Source organism: Canis lupus, chromosome 33, assembly GCF_011100685.1.
Source record: "Canis lupus familiaris isolate Mischka breed German Shepherd chromosome 33, alternate assembly UU_Cfam_GSD_1.0, whole genome shotgun sequence".
NCBI classification, from domain to species: Eukaryota; Metazoa; Chordata; class Mammalia; order Carnivora; family Canidae; genus Canis; species Canis lupus.
Window position 1 is genome coordinate 12,253,790 of NC_049254.1, and position 22,547 is coordinate 12,276,336.

Sequence of the window (22,547 nt, forward strand, 5' to 3'; positions counted from 1 at the left end):
AGGTACATGTTGGGATTTTGATTGGGATTGCATTATTGCATTGACTCTAGTAATTGGGGAAAAATTGACATCAACAACATTCAGTTATCAAAAGCATGAATATGTCTTAATGAGGAGGTCTTATATATTTTTCTTTTTCAAATTTTAATTTCTTAATATTTGTTGTTAATACATAGAAATGCAGCTGTTTTGACATATTGATCCTGTGTTCTACAACTTAGATGAATTCACTTATTTTCTCTAGTAGGTTTTAATTTTTATTTTATTTTTTTTAAAGATTTTATTTATTTATTCATGAGAGACACACAGAGAGAAAGAGAGGCAGAGACACAGGCAGAGGGAGAAGCAGGCTCCAGGCCGGGAGCCCGATGTGGGACTCGATCCTGGGTCTCCAGGATCAGTCCCTGGGCTGAAGGCAGTGCTAAACCGCTGAGCCACCCGGGCTGCCCTCTAGTAGGTTTTAAAAAAAATTGTAAATTCAATAGGACTTTATACATTGACAATCATATTGTCAGAAAACAAAAACAGTTTTGCTTCCCTTTCAATCTGGATGCCTTTTAATCCTCCTCCTTTTTCTTCCTTATTGTATTGTTAGAACCACTAGTACCCTGTTGAATAGAAATGGTAAAGCATAAATTGTTTTTTTCCTTACCTTCAGGAGATATTTAATCTTTCACCATTAATTATGATCTTAGCTGTCAATTTTTTATAGATATATTTTATTAGGTTGAGGAACTCCCTTCTAGTTCTAGTTTGGTGGGGACTTTTATCAGGAATGGATGTTGGATAGGGCCAAGAGATTTTTTTCCCAATCTTTTAAAATGTATATATGGATTTTCTTCTTTCTTTTCAAAAGTTTGTTAGTAGGGTAAGTCACATTGATTTATTTTGAAAGCTAAACTGCACTTTTCTGAGTTAATTCCTCTGATCAATATGCATTACCCTTTTTAATATTTTTTGGACATGATTTACTGAAAGTTTGCAAGATATTTTTGCATCTGTGTTCATGGGAGATATTTGTCTATGGTTTTCATTTCTTATTAGGGTAATGCTGGTTTATAAAATAAGTTGGGATATATTAATTTTTCTTGATTTTTTTTTTGATGTGTGTAAAAAAGTATTATTGTAGACCGTATTATTACTTCCTCAAATGCTTGGCAACATTCATGAACAAAGCCATCTGGGCCTAGAGCTTAATGTGGCCCACAGGGTTTTTAACCAAAAATTTAATGCATCTAGGAGCTATCTACTAAGACATCCATTCCTTATATAATGAGCTTTGATTGTTGCTATCTTTCAAGGAATTTGTCCATTTCATTTAACGTATAGATAGAACTTATTTGCAGACCTTTCCCCCCCCCCTGGCCTCAGATAGCCTTCTGAGACACGAGCACTGGTCAGTAGTCAGCTGAATATTCTAAAGGGAGCCCCTCCGAAAATCACTGGAGTTCTCTTTCTGTGCAACTCTCTCTCTCTCTCTTTTTTTTTTTACAATGCTTCTCTGGAATGCTGCCCTGAAAACTCTAGTCACACTGGCTACCCAGCACCACCACTTCAACGCAGACAGCTGCCAGGTTCTGCCTTGGTTCCTCTTTCATGCCCTGTGGTTTGAACTTTCTCCAGCCAGTAAGGTAGGCAATTAGAGGGCTTGCATGGTTTGTTTTCGTTCTCTCATGGGTCACTGTCCCTTCTTGCCTGATGTCAATATCATGAAAACTGTTGTCTCATGTATATTGTCTGGGTTTTAGGTATTTTAGAAACAAAGGTTTATTTAATCCTTGTGTCTTTGGCCAAAAACAAAAGTGTTCTACAATATACTACTAAGTTAAACAGCAGTATCCAAAATGCATACACAGCATGACTTAATATGTATACAAGTAGAGAAGAAAGCTAAAAAAGTCAGCACCAAAATGTTTATGATATATATTTTCAAGTATTGATATTACAGATTTTCCCCTTTTTTTCTATTTTCTAAAGCTTTCCATAGAGACCATATATTGATTCTACAATAAAAATAAACCATTGATGTTGTAATAGTAGAAAAATAGAATTAAATTAAGAACCCAGAAATGAACACAACTTCAAATATGGAACTTTCGATGCAGCATAATGTAGTGCAATTATTTTTCCTGTTTATTCATCATATTTCTACAAATGGAAGCCTGAAATTGCTTTTGATTTTTTTATAGCAACAGTACCTCATTATTGACTTAATTTTAGTTTACAGTCAACAAAAACTCCCAGATCTTTTCTCAGGAATTGCTTTCTAGCACAAATTTTCTGCTTCCATTCCCTTTTATTATTTGAGAAAAACTTTAAGCATCTTCTATACAACAAGAGCCATATTACCATTATTTGATAAAAATAAAATCCAATTAAAATACAATAACATATGCATAGTTTAAAGAGCTAAATAATTAAAAAAAAAAAACCTGTCCCTGTCCCATGTACTCCCCTATAGTAGCAACCTCTTTCATATATTTTAGCCGATTCTTTAGATTTTGCCTCCGTATTGAAACACACAAACACACATTACTATTTCTTGATTTTTTTAATTTTAGGGATTGCTACTGTGAAAGAGAAATTCTAATGTGGCATCCATGATTCTTGTTTCCTAGTGTCCACATTTTTGTGTGACTCCCTTTCTTTTGAGCTTGTGTTTAGATGGGATGTACAATTTACTTCTAATTAATAGAATATAGCACAGTTTATAGAACATGACTCCTGTGATTAGGTTACATTATGTGGCAAAAGTGCAGGGGTTTTTTGTTTTGTTTTGTTTTTGTAATTAAGCCTCCTATTCAGTTGGCTTTAAGTTATTTGAAAGGGAAATTTATCCTGTGTGGGTCTTACCTAATCAGGAAAATCTTCAAAGAAGGTGTAGAGGTATATGATTGGAAGCATCTTTCTCTCAATTTCTCTCTCTTTCTGTCTCTGTTATGCACGTTGTTAAATTTGAAGAACTAAGCTGCCATGAATTCTGCAAATGTAGGAAAATGAATTCTAGCAACAATTTGCAGGAGTTTAGATGTGGATCCTTCCACAACCAAGCCTCCAGATCAGAATGTAACATGCAGAAGGGCCCAGCTCATTTGTACCCGGACTTCTGACCCACAGAAACTGTGTGATAAATGAGAGTTGTGATAATATTTTATGCAGAAATTGGGTAAGTTCTGCAGAAGTGATAGTTTGTGTAATTTCATTCATAACAACAGAAATACACCTTTAATCCTCCTAATATAGTTGCGTGATAATTTGGGATTAGGTCAGTATTTAGTGTTTATAAAATACTATCTGTAATTAAGCCATGAAACATTATGTTTCTTTTAAAGATTGTCATGTTTTTTCTTCTTAGGTTTTAATGTAATAGTCACTAACTTAGCTTCACACTTGCCCCAAGTTGTTAAATCTTCTCTCAAAATAGTCACATACAGCAGATACTACATCAATTTTCACCACTTGAAAAAACATCTGCAGGATCCCTCTGACTTGTTTCAATTTAGATTGTGTGACCTTTGCTGGGAGCTATCTTCTGTGAATCTGTTGACCTCATTTCTTGAACTGGATGTCTTCCTTATTTGGTCTCTGTCTTAGTTGTGATATAGCACATCTTCCAGTAACTTCCTGAGAAACAAATGGAAAGTACTTTTTAAAACAAGCGTATATATCTGAAAATATTTTATCTTCATACTTAATTGATGATTTATTTGGGATTAGAATTCTAAGTTGAAGTAATTTTCCTCTCAAAAACGTTTTTAATTTATTTCTTTATTGGAGTTCAATTTGCCGACATACAGCATGTCACCCAGTGCTCATCCCATCAAGTGTCTCCCTCAGGGCCCGATCCTATCAAAATTTTGAAGGAATAATAGCAATGTGTCCTTGCTTCTAGCATTACTGTTACAAAGTTAACTCTGTTCAAATTATTGAAAATTTTATACAAATTCTATTTTTGACCCCACTAGAAAAAGCCATTTAATTTTCTTCCTGTCACCAGTGTTCTGAAGTTTTTAAATGACAAATACTTTCATTGTGTTGGAACTTACTGTGTAGTTAAGCAGAACACATGTCATTCGTTCTAGGAAATTTTCTTGATTTCTGCCTGTGATGATTTTCTCCTGTGTTCTCTTCTCAACTTTCTTTTAGAACGCTGTAAGAAATGCTTAACATATTGGACAATAGTTTTGTTAGAAAGTTATGAAAATGAAAAAAACCCATGTCAGCCTACTGGTTTCCTCTGTCTCATCCTCTTCCTCTCACTTTCTTTTTTATTTATTAACATTTTAACTGTTTATTTTTATTTTGAAATAATTGCAGGACTACAGATAAGTTTTAAAAAGAAGACAAATGGTATCTCATGCTCATTACTCATACATACCACATTAACTTTTATTCTCCCTCTCTATGAACCACTTAAGAGTAAGTTGCTGATATGATGCCTTTTTAATCATAAATACTTCAACATGTAATTCTAACAAATGATGATCTTCTTTTACATACCACCCTACAATTATTAAAATCATGAAGATGACAATGATATAATTACTATGACCTAATCTAGGGACTTTATTCAAATTTCACCAATTGTCCTTTTAGCAAAAGAAAATAAAAAAAACTCTTGTCCAACATTACCTTTTGCATATACTTATCATATTCCTTTAATTTACATTAATCCTAGTCTTTCATGATCTTGCCATTTTTGTAGAGTGTAGGCCAGTTATTTTGTAGAATGTCCCATTCCCTCTTAAACATATCCTAATAGCATTGGCCTCCATTGCTGCACCTAACTTGCAGTCCTTAAACTCACTGATGATCTGCATGTGGCTGTATCCCATGGTCTGTTCTATGTTCTTACCTCGTGTGACCTAACGACAACATTGGACATGGGAGATCACTCATTCACTCTCCACAAAACTTTCCTCTCTGGGCTTCTGTGACACCACATTCTCCTAGATTCACTTCTCCTTCACTGGCCATTCCTTCTCAGCCTCCTTCCCTGGATCCCTTGTGGCACTGAGTTCTTAACCTTGGATGTTAATGCTTTCAAGCCTCTGACTTCTTCTTTTCTTTATCTATATCTATTCCTTTTGCTTAATCTACACTTCACAACAACATTTCTGTCTTCAACTTAGATCTTTTATCTGAATCCCAAAACTGTGTCTCCATTTGCTGTCCATCTGATGTTTCAGATCTAACATGTTTAAAACCAAATTTGTGATGTTCCCCATCCTCACTCCTAAAATTGCTATCTTCAGTTTTCCCAATCTCAGTAATAGCACCTAATTTCTCCAATAAATAGACTAAAAACCTGAGTCATTTTTTTCAATTAATCAAACAAAAAACTTGAGCTATAATTGAATTCTCTTTCTTTCACACTCCACATAAAAACTGTCAAAAATCTTATTTACCTGATCATCAAAATACACCCAGAATCTAACATATCTCAACATAATAAAGACCATGTATGAAAAACCCACAGCTAACACCATCCTAAATAAGGAAAACCAAGAGCCTTTTCCCTAAAGTTGGGAACAAGATAAGAATGTTCATTCTTACCACTTTTATTTAGCATAGTACTGGGAGTCCTAGTCACAGTAATCAGACAACAAAAAGAATGACTAAAATCAGTACCAGAAACAACAGGTGTTGGCAAGGTTGTAGAGAAAAATGAACCTTCTTGCACTGTTGGTGGGAATACAAACTGCTGTAGTCACTCTGGAAAACAGTATGAAGCTTCCTCAAAAGTTAGAAATAGAACTATCCTACACTCCAGCAATTGCACTACTGGTGTTTACCCAAAGAATACAAAATCACTAATTCAAAGGGACACAAACACCCCTATGTATATGGCAGTATTATTTACAATAGCCAAGATAAGGAAGCAGCCCAAATGTCTATGAATGGATAAAGTAGAGGTGGTATATATATTTTTTATTTTGAAATAATTGCATATATATATAAAATGGAATATATATAATATGAAATATATATAAAATGGGAATATCATTCAGCCATAAAAAAGGAAATCTTGCCATTTGCAACAACATGGATGAAGCCAGAGAGTTGTTGCAAGTGGCAAGATTTCTTATGCTGAGCAAAATAAGTCAGAGAGAGAAATACCATCTGATTTCACTCATATATGGAATTTAATTTAAAAAAAAAAAAGTAAGCAAAGGTAAAAAAAGAAAGAGAGACAAACCAAGAAACAGACTCTTAACTCTAGAGAACAAACTGATGGTTACTAGAGGGGAAATGGGTGGGGGGATCAGTGAAATAGGTGATGGGGATTAAGGAAGTACATCTTGCTGAACACTGGGTGATTAAAATAAAAACTTAAAAAATATAAGTATACCCAGAACCTCATAACTGTTGTCATCTCAGGTCCAAGTATAATCTTCTCATATCTAGGTACTTGTACTAGCTACTGAACTGGGCAACCTCATTCTCTTGTTGACCCCTATAGTCTATTCTTAATTACATACAACAGTGCTCTTTTTAAAATGTAAACCAAATCACATGGATCCTGCTCAAAGCATTCCAATATTTTTCCTTTTCTTTCAGAGTAAAAGCCGAACAAGTTATGAATGTTCCATTAAGATCATCATGATTTCAATTCACTTCCTCTTTCTCACTTTTCATGTTTGTCCTCATCCTGTATTCTTTGTCTTTATCCTCTTGCCCCATAGACACTAGCTTCTCTGTTGCTCCTTAGGACACAGATTCCCTCATCTACAGTGTTAGCAACCGACCTCTTAACCTTAGATGCTAATACCATCTACTCAGCATGTTCTAGGACCTCAGGCCTTCATTCAGATGCCAATGTAGCAGTGAGGCTGGCCCTGACATGTGTTTTCAAATTATAAACCAACCACTCTCCTGCTTAATTTTATTCCACAGAGTTATCACTATCTAGTTTACCATAGGTTATAATTCTTTGTTTGCTCTTGGTCTCTATTCACTGGGATGTAAGCTTGAATTTGTAATGTGTTATTTATTTCTATTATCCTAGTGTCTTATGAAAATAAATCCTTAAGGAAAGAAAGAATGGATAAAACATCTGCATGTCCCTCCTGGCCATCTTGTTTCTTTCTCCATCAATGGTATTTACTCTTTCAATCTACAACCAGTGTGGTTTTAACATTCTTTTCAACTGAAGACCAAATATTTAAAAGCAAATCTAATAGGGGTGCCTGGGTGGCTCAGTTGGTTAAGCATCTGACTCTTGGTTTTGGCTCAGGTCATAATCTCAGGGTTCTGAGACCAAGCCCTGCATTGGGCTCTGCACTGGGTGTGTGGCTTGCTTAAGATTCTCTTTCTCCCTCTCTTTCTGCCCCTCCCATGCCCCTCTCTTAACAAAAGATGGGGGGCACCTGGTGGCTCAGCAGTTGAGTGGCTACCTTTGGCTCAGGTTTTAATCCCAGGGTCCTGGGATTGAGTCCCACATCAGGCTCCTCCCTGTAGGGAGCCTGCTTCTCCCTCTGCCTATGTCTCTGTCTCTGCCTCTCTTTCTCTCTCTCTGTCTCTCATGAATAAATACATTTTTAAAATAAAAAAAAAAGCAAATCTAACCATTTCATTTTTCTTCTCAAGGTTTCCTCTTTGGCTTCAGAGTAAAATTCAGTTGCCAAGGCCTTTCAGAATATTTGACTTAGGCCAGTAGAGCCACAGTTGTCTATATATATTTTTAAAACTTTTCTATAAGTTTCATGCATTTTATAATGGTAGAAATCTCAGAGGAGAATGGTTTCTCCTTTGTCAGATTGTTGTGAAAGTAAAACAAATGTATTTTCTTTTTTAAATAATTAAGTGGCTTATATGTGTGTGTCTGTGTGACCCACATAATATCAAGGACCACAAAATAAAATACCAAAAGGAATTTAGATGACCTTGAGGCTAAGTTATAACTCTTTGGATTATAAGTTTCTCCATTCTATAATTGAGTGTATCAGTAGTTCATAAGCCTGCAAAACATTTAGTTTAAGGATAGTGGTTGCATAAATCTTAGTGAAATGAAGTAAGTGGAAATGTAAGGGCTTGAATTCACACAAGAGTTAATATGCATGTTATTTTTTAAGAAATATGAAGACAAATTTTTGCAGTAAGGATGTGGGTAGTGGATGAAAAGGTGCCTTCTATTCCTTTTTCAATTCCTTTTACTCAAATCTTTAAATAAATACCTCTGGAAGCGAGTATTGATTCTTGCTTACTGGACAGGGCCAGAGACATTTATCAAAGAGGCAGATAGAAGACTAATTTTTACTGTTATATAAACAGAGAATTAAGAGTGGGAAGGCTTATTTCCTTGTTGTTAGTGTTTCCTCATGTATTTGGGATTAAGAAAATAGAAACTTATCCCCATTTTTCTTTGCATATAAAATAACATATTCTTGTACTTAGCCATTTTTTTTCACTGTGAAGGACTTTTATACATACACACATAACACACACATACTCACAAATACATGTATGGCAAGATGATGGGCAAATATGTGGGTATATGAATAGACTCTGTGTTTATTATGTTGTTATTATTATGTATTTTACCAAGAGTAAAACACAGAAAAGGATGACTGGAATATTTTTTAGCTATCTCTCTGGGTCAGACATTGTTCTATGATTCTCTTCTTTATTAGTGCTTGTTTTCTCCCCCCTTTTAACAATTTGACTTACATTGCTGGAGTTCTAGCTAGAATAATTTAGGATAAATTCTTGCTTCACATCATTACCCAAAAAGGCAGCAACCCAATGAGTTTCCTCCAAATTATCATCGTCCTGGGTGCTGAGATCTCTTGTGTACCTCCCTGCTTCCTGGGCTGGTGCCAGGCTAAGGCTGCTTCAGAAAGTTAGAAGGAGGAGGGGAGAGAAGGAGGAAGAAGAATAGGAGGAGGAGGACGGGGGGGGGGGGGGGGGGGGGGGGAGGCAACATATTAAAAGTAAGCTGCAAATTGCCAGCTGCACAGTTTTATACCAGAGGATGACAAAAATTACAAGAATTAGCAGTAATTCTTCAATAAACACACTAAATACCCAGGCAAAATGCTTTTTGTATTTAGCCATTCATTCTGCAAAGGTATCACGCACTCTTCCAAGACTATCTTATTAAATAAGCAACAAGAAAGGTAAAAGAAACAAGTCACAGCAGGGAATCACTTAACAAGGAGATTTCACACTAGGAAAAGTGTTTAAATTCACGGCACTTGCACACTATTCATACTGCACTTAAATCTCCATTTTCCAAGCATATCACGATTTCTATTTCTTCCCTCCTTATGCAAGCTTTTCAGATTATCTAGGACACTTTCTTTTTAGAATTTAAGGAATCTCTATCTATCCTACACCTTTCTGGGTTTGTGTGCCCTTCCCCACCCCTCTGACCTTATTTGGATTCTTCAACAAAGTAGTTTGCAGTCATAATGAGTCACAATCACATATAATTGTGATCCTGCATAAAGAACATCATAAAATATGAATTGGGAAAGAGGATTCCCCTCAACCTCCATATATCCTATATGCTGTGATAACATGACTCTTAAGATTAGTCTTATGTGAAAAACTTTTGCCTACGGACCCCGCCCCCCCCAATATGTGAGGAGAGGAAGAATCGGCAAAGGCAAATATCCTTTTCTATAAAAGAAACTTATTATTTATCCAGTAAGAAAAGCATCACATATTTAGTTAAGAAAATATTGAATCATAAAAAAAGAAAAAAAATCACATAATGCATTCCACTGATTTTTAATGCATTTTCTTTTCCTATATGACAAATTTGGTAATTTTAGAAGTTAGAATGACAACTTTTTCACTAATTCTTAACACTTCCTCCTATTATGATGAGCTCTCTATAAGCATTATTCGAGTCACTGACATTGAATATACTCATTTTTTAAGCTTTTTTTTTTTTGGTTAAACCTTTCGATTATTTCAATCTTTAGCCATAGTAAACATTACCGATCTGCAGTGAGACTGGTGTTTTAGTCTGCCCAGAACAGTGCTTACCTTCTTTTAAGAATCTGTCCTCCTGCTCTAACAGCCAGACTCAAATGGACAAGTGGAGATAGCCAATGTTGAATATGGTGCTCTTCACGTCTCTGTTCATAGTGATTATTTAAGGCCTGTACTAAGGTGGGTCATGGCAGAGGGGCCCAGAGATAGGCACCTAGGTAAAGCTGGGCCACTGACAAATGTTCTCTCATGGAGCCAGTGCTGGCAGCATATCTGTTACGTCCCTACCTTCACTGCAGCCCAGCCACAGTTACACCTGTCTTCTAACAAATGTTGCTGTAAGCCTGTCGGTTTAAGTACAATTTCTGTTACTTGCAACAAAAAACCTATTGACAAATAGAGTATATGCAGCTCCTAATTTATCCAGGAATGGAAAACTATGCTGCTTTAATTGTACCTCATCAATATTGGATATTTTTATTCAAACTTCATCTGGCATTTTCAGCATTTGATCATTCACTTGTGTGACTGAGTATTTTGTATATTGTTTGGTGCATGACCTTAGTGTGAATTGTGTCTTTTAGCATAATATAGTACCCTAATAAGAAAAATTATAAAAAATATATAATATAAAAAGTCATATGTATATATTTTTTATAATATAAAATATTTTATATTTAATTTAATGCTTTTTGCTTATTTTATCTTTGTTAGGAATTTAAATAACTTCTGCTTCCATTTTTGTCTGATTAAATCATAATGTTTATTTTTGGCCACTGTGATTCAGTTGATTTGGAGGAAACTCTTATATTATATATAGTGTTGAATTGCTTTGATATAAAAAATGGAAGTATTTTTTTAATATAACAGTTTAGCTTATCTACTGCTATTGATAGAGTGGAGATGTTTGATCTTAGGTCCATTCTATTTATGTGTGTGTGTGTGTGTGCCTTCTTTTTTTAAGTCCATAAAACTCTTTTACACTGTAGTCTATTTCTTTTGTTATCACATGCATGTTTAAGAACATGAGCACATGCAGGCCATACTTTCAAGGGCATTTCTAATAAAGAAGATTTGTTGGCTCCTGGGTGGCTCAGTGAAGGGTCTGTCTTTGGCTTAGGTCATGGTTCTGGGGTCCCGAGATAGAGCCAGGGAACCCCATGCAGCTCCATGCAGGCTCCCTGCTCAGGGGGGAGTCTGCTTCTCCCTCTCCTTCTACCCCTTCACACTGCTCATGCTCTCTCTCTATCTCTCTCTCAAATAAATAAATAAAATCTTAAAAAAAAAAGATTTGCATTTTTTGCTACAGTCGTTATCTTCTTTAAAATATCTTTAAGCTCCTCTTTCTTGAGAATTAACAATTAATTCCCTTTTATGAGCACAAACAAAATTATCATATTTCTTCTTTTTTTTAATAAATAAGATCTTAAAAAAATTTTTTTTAAAGATTTTATTTATTTATTCATGAGAGACACTGAGAGAGAGAGAGGCAGAGACACAGGCAGAGGGAGAAGAAGGCTCCATGCAGGGAGCCCGACGTGGGACTCGATTCCGGGTCTCCAGGATCACGCCCTGGGCTGAAGTGGTGCTAAACCATTGAGCCACCTGGGCTGCCCTCTTCTTCTCTTCTACTCTTTCTCCCACCATTTGGTGCTAGTGAATTATTTTCCTTAATGTTCGTTTACCTTTATACACTTAAATATGCTTAAAACTCAATTTATTTTGGTCTGTAAATAATATGTTTGATCACTCCTTCAGCTCTTCAAATTAAGGAAATCAGCATATTTAATTTACCTCCATTCCCCACCCTAACTTTTCTCCCAAGTTGTGTTAGTTACACCATCAGAGAATTTATTATTCTGTAATAATGTTGAGCACTTTAATATCTGTGTTATTTGTAATCTTGGTCCCAAGATAAATATAGTCAATGTTCAGCACCAGTTATTTTATTATAGTTTATTCAATTTTTCTCTTGGTTGGCTGAAGTTTGTCTTCTGGTGGAATACTGAAGAGGACTTATGGGAAAAATATACTCTGAGCTCAGCACATTCAAAACTATTTATCTGTTGCCTGTATATATAACAATGGATGAGTGGAATATAAAATCCTTCCTTTTTCTTTGAAAATTTTATCGGTTTTATTCAACTGCATCTACAAATTGAAAGGATCTGTGGAGAAATCAGAACCAAGACTATTTCTTTCCCCCAGTGACTAGCTTTTTTTTTGTTTTATAGTAGCTGCTCCCAAAATATTTCATTGGCCTTTTGAGTATTGTAATTTTCCTACGATATGTCTTTGTGTTGATATTTCTGGTTAGTTTTCTCAGGACTGTAGTGCAACCCTTCTATACCTTGATTAACTCTTCTTTTATTTTGAGAAAGTTTCCTTGATTTATACCTCTACTGCTTTTCTCTGTCTCCTTACTTTTGTTTACTTCTTTAGGGATATAAATTTTTCATATATTGACTCTTTTTAGCTTACTTTCCATTTTACTCATTTTCCTTACGCCTTTTAAAAATTCTTATATTATCTCTTCTCAATTTTACCCTCTAGTTCTGATATTACCTCTTTCTCTCTATAATGTTTTTTTCTCTGTTGTGCCATATTTTCCTCATTTCAGTGAGAATTTTAATTTTTTTCCTCCTTTGTCCAAGTTCTGCCTACTTGGGGCAAAGATTAAAAATATTACAGAAACTAGAGTGCATAGTACACAAAGTTCTGTTAGAGAGCATGAATCCTAAGTTGAATAACTTCTCATTTCTATTTTTATTTTTGCTTTATGGAAGATATTGTTCCACAATGCTTTAAAAATTCATAGGTAACCATTTGATCATTTTCCTCTGCTCTCAAACAAAGAATTTCTCATATTTGCTTGGCTTTCCCTACCCCCCTTTTCTCTTATTTGCTTGCATTATTTTTGTCTAGATTCCATGTTGACTTTTTTTTTAATCTTTATATAGTACTCATCATTGAAGTATTTTGTTTTTTTCTCTACCACCTCTTTGTAGGATATTGAGTGAAGAATGAAGATCATAATTACAGCAAAATTGTGATACTTTCTCTTTAGAGCCAGCTTATTCTGGATCTTTATTGGTAAATAGTTTGAAAGAGCATTTGATAAATACTGGATGATCACATTTTAGGACTTTATATAGATAAGTCCCTCCTAAGGAAGAATATTCATTGATACATTGGATTGTTCCAAAGCCCTTATTCAATACAAAGAGCAGATAGGCTTTACAGCATCAGTTTCTCCATCACCCACGTTTAAACTTCATTACTTTTAAAGAAATATGAACAACATAATATCTCTATAGCTTTTGTGGTCTTCTCTGGCCATTGCACAGTCAGTGCCTGTACAATTACAAGTCAAGTGACTTAAGCTCAAAATAGCCCCCTGCTCCAAGCTTCTGATGATTGGAAAGAATCTGCATCTTAATATTAAACATACTAAGGAAAGTGGAGATTAAATTTGGACTTAATTTCAGTAACTTGGCGGGTCAAGTTATCATTTCAAATGAGGTCTTAATACTTTATATTTACATTGCAGTTACCTTTTCTCAGACTTCATTTTCATGATCATCTGAGAAAGTACTATTTTTCATGTGTTAAAGTTATAGAACTCTGTATACATAGATGTTATAACTTCACGTTTCATTCTAAACAAGTATGACAGCTCAAATTTGCACTCCCATCTTCTTATTCTTTTCTGGATATCACAGATAAAAGTACCAAAGGCGTAATGCAAGAGACAATGGGAGTGGGATAAGGTAGGAGTAATGTTTTAAAGTCAGATTGTCTTTCAATAGAACTGGGTTACTTTTTGTCCATTTTAAAAAATAGACTCTATGACATTATAGAATAATAGACTTAATGCTGGAAGGAAGTCTAAGACATTTTTAAGCCAAGCCTCATCCGTTAAGGAAAGTAAGGACTATTATCATCAATCGCCCAAATTTAAAAAACCAAATCTCAAAAAATTTAAATTATCTACCAGTAAGTAATTAAGTGGAGACTGAACTCTCAGGTATTTTATTTCAAAATGTACAACAATATAAAACACGTTGTATCTTTTGACCAAAGTAAAAAATATATTCTTATATTTAGGTAACTTTTAAGCTACCTTTTGTTAATACTTTAATTTAGGTTTTGAAGAAAACTTGGGAAGAAGAAATGAGAGATTTTGCTAACTGAATATACTTCAAATCCACAGAGTAGGTAGCAGATTTAAACCTAAAACTAATCTATTGATGTTTAAATCTAGTTTTCTCTTAAGATGTGAGGAACAAGAGAAACAAAAATAAAAAAATAAAGAAAATTTCCTTTCTTAAAATTACGAGGTTGACAGTTAATTTCCTAAGAAAGTGTAATTGATGAGTACTTAAAAGATTCTCAATGATTAAATGGAAATGAATCATAAACTTATCAGCAAAGATGTCCCTCTATTAGTTGAAAGCATTTAATAGGAAAAGAAATATGAGAAGCAAAATAATTGCCTTGGACCTCCAAGTCATGAAGAATGGGTCTAAAATTCTTAGACAGTCTAAATAGAATCCTTTATTATTGTTTCTCAATTTTATCTTCTCCAAAGAGGAGACAATAGCAATGCCCTTACTACAATAGATTGTTACAAACTTTAAATGAGGTAATTCAAGTAAACACTTGGTAAAATTTCAGGCATATAGTAAGTGCTTGGTAAATGTTAATTTTTATCTTTTTTTTCCTACAAAAATGCAGAACTTAATGAAGATTTTATAAATAAAAGAACAGACCCTAGGGAAAATGGTGATACTTGTGTCTCACCCAGGAAACATCTACAGCAAGCTACTCCTTAGACCTTCCAATCTTCAGCCAAAGCCTCAGGTAAGGCAGATGTACTCATGTCTGTAGATTTTCAAGTTGTCTACTTTTTTTTTTTTTTTACTCTTCATATCTCTTGGAGTATTCATTAAAGTTTCCTTTTTTCTCATGTTCCATTTCTAAGAGGTCTCTCAGTGTAGCTATCATACCCATAGCAATGTAATAAAGGGTGGGTTTCATTTGGATCATTATTCCGTCAAATACAAAGATATAATGGTTTGGACAGAATGCCCTAATGCTAGTCTTTAGGATCCTTTGGCTTAGCAGAGATGCCCATCAGGCAGTTAGGGTGACCATCTGCAAATAAGTGTGAGAGAGAATAGGTAATGGGCCTCTCAGTTTGAATTGTTTTCTATATTAGAATATATGTCCTTATCACTACCCTATGACCAAAAGAAATAGAATTTTGGAGTTTAAAATAATAGCATGATTAGATAACTGCTTTTCTGGAGGTCCCCTAAAACAAAATACTTTGGATATCAAATGCTCTGCCCACCATTAGAATCATTTTCTGTAGTCATCAGTGCTTAAAACAGTTATTCTAAATCATTGGTTATATATATATCTTCTAGGTCTCTCATTTTTATATATTCTGTGAAATCTTCTAGTATTTAAATACTTCTTGGCCCACATTTATTTCATTTTTTTAAAGATCTTATTTATTTATTTTATATGAAAGAGAAAGAGAGCATGTGCTTGTGAGGGGAAGGGACAGACAGAGAGGAAGAGCATCTCAGGCAGACTACACACCGAGCATGGAACCCCATGCGAGGCTCAATCTCACAACCCTGGGATCATGACCGAAGCCAAAACCAAGAGTAGAATGCTTAACCTATCTAGGTGAACATTTAATCTTTTTGTGAAATTCTTTGTATTGGAAAGTCTGAGTATGGGACTAAAGGGTATCAATATGCTGGCATAACACTTTTAACCTGGTATTTTCCCATCTCCTTCTCATGTATCTGCACAAATAATATATAGACAGAGAGACTACAAAGTCATGCACAGACTTGGCATAATTTAATGGTACCAAATGTTGTGATGAATATAAAAGTTACTTCTTATGGGGGGCAAACATGTTTCTACTGTAGATAGAGATACTGTCATCCTAAGTTTAAAACTAGACTTTAGCTAAACTTGGAATTAAAAAAGAAATGACTTAGTAAAACATTCAAACCATGATTGGTACTCATATGGAGCCAGACTATTTTTAATAACAAGTCTGTTATGAATATATGATGACATGAAGTAAAACACTAAAAGTTTGTGGAGGAAAGTAGCATTTCCATAAAGCTATCTTAAATGGCATCGTCTTTGGTGTAGAGGCTGGAGATAGTTATGAAACACTTCAAGCAGTAAGCACGTTCCCCAAATATAGCTGCCTGTCCCATCATTTCCATCTCAACTTATTTCAATTCTAGATCAAGGAGATTTTGTGTGCCCATGCTATAAAATGTACTAATGTCATTTTAAACTTCACACCCCTAAAAAAGACACGATGTAAAAAATGAAGCATAAAATGATATGGAAAATTTTCAAAGTGTATGTACATGTATTGGCACATCAAAAAAGGAAGAATCAAGATAAGACAATAGTTTCTTTTGATTTTAAAAATATACATGGATCTGTACAAAAGGATATTTATTAGAATTTGGTGGGTATCCTCACAAATCTGAATGGTAATGTTATTCGGACCTCTATGACTCGTTCTTATCCTCCTTCCTAAACTTTATAACATAGAGTAATATAAAAGTATATTTGGAAAGACATAAAGTAAAAGAAAGGCAAATAATAGAAGAAAACATTTTTTTAAATTAATGAGAAGGAAACTGTATATTTTCATAATTTGCTACAAATTTGATAAATTTGTAATTCCACACATATATGAAAACAAATTATAAAATGACATGTGTATACCCATGTGTGTGCTGAGGGTACACACACGTGCAGTGAGCTCAGCTTGTCTATAGATTGAACTAATCTCCATAATTGAAGCTCTGGGGAAGCTGGAGTCTGTGATTTCCATCAATAGGCACAGATATAATTAACCAATAACTAGGGAGGATGTGATTCTACATAGTAACAGATTTTTTTAACATCTGCCAGAAGCACATCTGTTGTGCTATATTTTATTGCCATACTATGATTAACAATCCAATATACTTTAAAATATTTGCATGAGATTTGACTTCTATATGTTTACACACTTATAAAACCACCATGGTTTTTTTCTCCTTTGCTTTGGAAAGTATTTCCTTAGATCTAAGCTGTCCTATTGCTTATATCAATTTATCTATATACACACATACTCTCTTTTTTCCCACCATGTTCCCACTTACTCTTTTCTGTCTTTATTATAACATGCACCAAAACAAGCACAATAGAAACTAAGTCAAGAGCCATGTATGTGTATAGATGAGACTTCAATTTCACTGCACAGCATCATTTATTAGTAATAATCATCGGGCTAGACTTGGTAGACTTTGGAATCCCTCAAATTTGCAAGAGCTTACATATACTGCTGCTGTTGCTGCTGCTAAAACTATTCCTACTAGTACTACTACTACTACTAGAGCTAAGCTGGAGAAACTGAGCTTTAGTCAACTCTGACCTTTAGGCTACTTTACTCACTCACTAAATACATATTTACTGAGGGCCTGCTATGTAGAAGTCGCTGTGCCAGATGCTTGCAAAATATGAAGAAACATAGTTTCTTATCCCTGCCTCGAGGGAATTGCTGGGATAGAGAAGAAAGACATATCATACAGGGTGACCTAAATCAAAAATAAAGTGAGGGAATGGCTGACTGCCATGTGGAAAGTTTTAATGCATTGGGTTTTATGTGCAGGACAATATTCCTAATTTAGTTGAAAGACATCAGCTTAAATGCATACAAACATGATAAAATACAATGACTTCTAAGAAGTGCAGAGTCTTTTCTTCTTGTTAAAACAAATGAGCTTTAAAACAATAAACTTTTCACCATTCTTTTGATCAGAGTTTGCTTAATTCCAGTTAGAACTCCAAAGCCACGATGCAACTTGGAAAATAGAGGTCATATAAAAGCATGATAATATTATGTCAATGACTCACCATTTGTCTACACACTGAAGAGTATTTTTAAAAAGTAAAGACATACTTAAAAGAGTGATACTGAAAAAATATACTTGATGAAATAACAGTGACTCAAAAACCTAATGCTTCTTTTTTTCTTTTTGCTTTATATTCTACATGGGATCTTTTTCTTAAAAAAAACTTTAAATTTCTTGATTTAAAATGCTTAAATAAAATACATTTGAGGCACATTTTTCTAATTATCCAAATTTTATTTGTTCATTCACTTTTTCAGTATAGAAAACCAATAATAGAATCTGAGTATTTATTTTTTTAATTATAAAGGATCATTATATGAGAATTAAGTTGTAAAGAAAATGGAAGTGTATTTTAGGCTATTAAATTATCTAAATAACGCACATTCAAAACTCTATTGAGCTGAGGGAACTGAATTAGAATGCTGCATTTTTAGGTATAACATTGTTGGTTACTTTAATTTGTAAATAGGGCTAATTGCCACATACCAAAATATTTCCCAACAGTAACGTAACTTATTTCAATGTTTATTTAATCTCAACATTTTGGAATTTGCATTTCTTTTTTTAAAGTAAAATTTGTATTCCTTAAATTCCAAATTATTCTGAACATAAGCATAGTTTTATTGAGCCAAATCTACCTAGTCAAACATATTTCTTTGCCAGACTGAAGTTAAGAGCCAGTTAGGAAAATAAGAAGCAAAAGGTATGATTTCATGTGTATACATTTAAATTTTTGCTATATAGATATGATTGAGGCTAAATTCATCAATTTTTTATTGGTTGGAAGATGCTTAAATAATAATCAGCAGCTCAACATAAATAATATTTTTTACAATAAAAATATTTTTTTTTGCAACAGAAATGTCAACATGGATGAGGGATTAAAAGAATAGTCTTACTGAATCAATGAAAAGATCATGTTGAGCAGAATATTTAGATCCTTAAAGTGGGCATAGATCTGTGGGTTCATGGACATAGACTATTTTTTAATTAGATAAAGTAGGTCTAAATATAAATAAATAAATCGCTAATAGTGTCTATTGTCTATTAATTTAGGAAAAGTGTGTTTAAGAAAAACTCTTAAGGAGAGTGTAGGGGTCTATTAAAAATAAGTAGTAAAATTAAGTAGTGAAATGATTGAATAAAGGATAATTCTAGCATAAGCTAGAGAGGATGCAGATATGAAAATGCTAGTTCACTAATACTCTAAGAAGAGTAAAAATTCAATAATGTTTGTTTGAAAGTACAATATTGTCCATTATTTTTGTTTAAAAAGAATGAATTTGGGATCCCTGGGTGGCGCAGCGGTTTAGCGCCTGCCTTTGGCCCAGGGCGCGATCTTGGAGACCCGGGATCGAATCCCACGTCGGGCTCCCGGTGCATGGAGCCTGCTTCTCCCTCTGCCTGTGTCTCTGCCTCTCTCTCTCTCTCTATGTGACTATCAGAAATAAATTTAAAAAATGTAAAAAAAAAAAAAAGAATGAATTTATTTTCAGTTCAAATTCAATATAAAAGTTAATCTTTCCACGGAGAAAAACATAATTAGTGGCAGATACTTTTTTGAAATACAATTTTATGTCATTCTGTCTTTATCTTTCTTCTGTATCTCATTTGAAGAAGCTAACTGGAACCTCATTTTCTCCTTAACTCTGAGATTGTATAGAGCCCATAAGGAGAAATTACACAAACACCAAGATTGGCCAAGATTGTTGTACATTTTGTAAAAAAAGAAAAAATGTCTGAGGAGGAAAGAAGGAAGTATAAGTTGGAGGCCTAGGGAAGTCAGTGCTGGAAGACAGGAGACTCCTGGACATGGAAACAGCTGATTTCCTTAATCTTTTGTTGATGGGACTTTGTGGCAGTGCCTCACTGAAATAACAAGATCTCAGGGAAAGCTGTTGTGTGGTATGCATAGGTGTGCTTTATGCACCAGGGATTCCCACATCCGCAAAGTTCCTACTGGAAGAAATCCCTGTGTAATTGGATGAGGAGCCTAATACTGTCGGTATTACTAGATGACAATTGGAATCTATATTATGGCTGTTTTGGGTTTTTTTTTTTTTTTTTTTTTTTTTTTGAGGGGAAGAAATAGGGTAGGAGGAAAGAAAGAATATCATTTAAGCCTCCGGGAAGGAAAAGATTCTTTGTAGGACTGAAATTGGAATCTCCTCCTAGTTTAATAGAATGGAAGCTTAGAGTTGAATTCAAGTAGATTTAATGCAAATGAGGAAAGTAATATTTTCTACATTTCTTGCATGGCTGAGTATAAGAACTGAGACCAACATTAATTTTAGTATTAATTTATTGAACTAATAGCTACAATGGGGGTAGATTACATACTGCAGAAGAAAGTGAGATAGAGAACAGCCATGCATGAAAAGAGAGATTCTAGAAACCACTGAGTAAAAAATGGACTTTTATAATATCATTTGCACAGATCCTGTGCTTAAAGTTTATTAATCCATTGAAGACTGTTAAGCAAAGAGTGAGGAGTTTCTGTGACCATATAAGGACTCACAGAAAAATATGTCCATCACTGTATTAAAATTATGAAATTAATAATAACATGAAACTCACAGATTAGTTGAACCTGACATTTCAAGAATAAAAGTCTTAGGAGAATAAACCATACGTTGCAAAGAAGTTCTCTTACCACGGCTTTTAAAATAATTCTTCATTGTTTTCTTAATAAGGTTAACTCAGAAGTAAATTTCACACTTTACTATATAGAAATTAATAGAAATATGATTAAGTTTCCACCTTACAGTATGGATTTAATGGTTCTAATTATTATCATTACTATTAAACAACTATTTTTACAAAATTCTGTCATAAGCAAGGCTATTTCAATTTGGCTACCATATTTTCCATGCTCTTTTCTAAAGTCAGTATCTTTATTTTGGGGTTAGGCCTAATTGCCTCTCAATAACCTACTCAAACCTATTGTGCCAGCAATTCTCTTTTTCTTTCTTACATCACTAATTTTCTTCCTTCTTCATTGTATTATTCCATGAGGTAAGAAACTGGCTGGTGTTTCTTTCATCTTAACAAACCAACCAACCTGGGTGCGTGGGTGGTAAAGTCAGTTAAGCATCCAACTTTTGGTTTGGGCTCAGGTCCTAATCTCAGGGTCATGAGATCCAGACAGTGTGTGTTGAGGGGAGAGGTTGTCCCCTCTGCCCTCACCCCATGCTCTCACATGTGTGCGCACACACACTCTCTCTCAAATAAATAAATCTTAAAAAAAAAAACCCTAAACAAACAAAATTTTAAAATTCTCTTGTCTACTCCCCCTACCGCCAGTACTGTATTAATTCTCAGTTCCCATTTGCAGCAAAATTCTTTGAATTTGTTGTCTCTGCTGTTTTAATATACTTTTCCCCATTCGTTAAACACACTCCAGTTAAATTTTTGCCTTCATGACTGCTCTTGCAAGATCATCAAGAACTTAATTATTGCTAAATCTGCATTGATTCTTGGTCTTCATTTCACTTGGCCAGTCAGTGGGATTTGACACAGCTGATCATTCCCTACTTCTTTCACATGTTTTTTTTTTTTTTTCTTGGCTTCACAACAGCATCTTCTCTCTCTTCTTATCTTACTGGCTCTTCTTTCTCAGTCCTGTTGGCTTTTCTTTAACATATCAGGCATTCTCTCACCTTAGGACGTTTTCAGTGTCTTTTCCACTTAATCAGAGTGTTCTTGACCCAGACAGTCACATAGTACTAAAACCCTTAACTCCTTGGACTCTTAGTCTAAATCTTACCTCAACAGAGCCTAAATTGACCACCCTATTTTTTTTTCCTGACTACCCTATTTAAAATTGGAATTTTTTCTGCTGCATTCTCCATCCACTTACCCTGATCATTTTCTGTCCCATAATGGTTGTTATCATCTAACTTACTATATCATTTATCTAATTATTATATTTACTTTCTGATATCTGCCTCCCTTCTCTAGACCGTAAGTTCTACAAAGGCAGAAATTCAGTGCCTTACTTACTTTTCTGGTTCCTGCTGGTACATGCAGGCTCGCTCCTACCGCTCATTTAGTGTTATAGTTCCTCTCCTCCCTTAGCAGGCTACATTAGTTAGGGTTCTCCAGATAAACAGAACCAAGTCTACATTTAAATGAAATTTATTATAAGGTATTGGCTCACTTGGTTGTGGGGCCTGAAAAGGCCCATGAGCAGCCATCTGCATGCAGGAGACCCAGTAAAGCTGTCAGGATAGTTATAGTCCAAGTCAGAAGGGCTGAGAACCTGGAGAACTGATGGTGTAATTTCTGGTCAGAGGGTAGAACACTGATGCTCCACCTCAATCAATTGAGGGTGGATGGAGGGTGGTGGTGGTGTCGTATAAAGGAGAGAGAGAGAGAGAGAGAGAGAGAGAGAGAGAGAGAGAGAGAGAGAATTCTCCTTTCCTCTGCTTTTTTTTGTTCTATTCAAGCCCTAACCAGAATGGATAATGCCCACACACACACTGAGAAGGGAAATCTGCTTATACTCACTCAACTAATTTATATGCTAATCTCATCCAGAGACACCTTCACAAACCTACCCAGAAATAATGTTTAGCCAAATATCGGGGACCCTGTGATCCAAGGAAGTTGACACATAAAAGTAACTATCACATAGACCATTAACTTCTCCAG

General features: G+C 34.6%; 1 long non-coding RNA gene across 1 annotated transcript in view; it reads left to right on the plus strand.

The window, feature by feature from the left end:
* LOC111093736 overlaps window positions 1–22,547 on the plus strand; it is a 49,882-nt gene that overhangs the window by 1,610 nt on the left and 25,725 nt on the right. The window contains exons 2-3 of the long non-coding RNA XR_005383060.1: window positions 1,528–1,631; window positions 14,680–14,805. This is a non-coding gene — a long non-coding RNA (uncharacterized LOC111093736). The remainder of the gene's footprint in view (window positions 1–1,527; window positions 1,632–14,679; window positions 14,806–22,547) is intronic.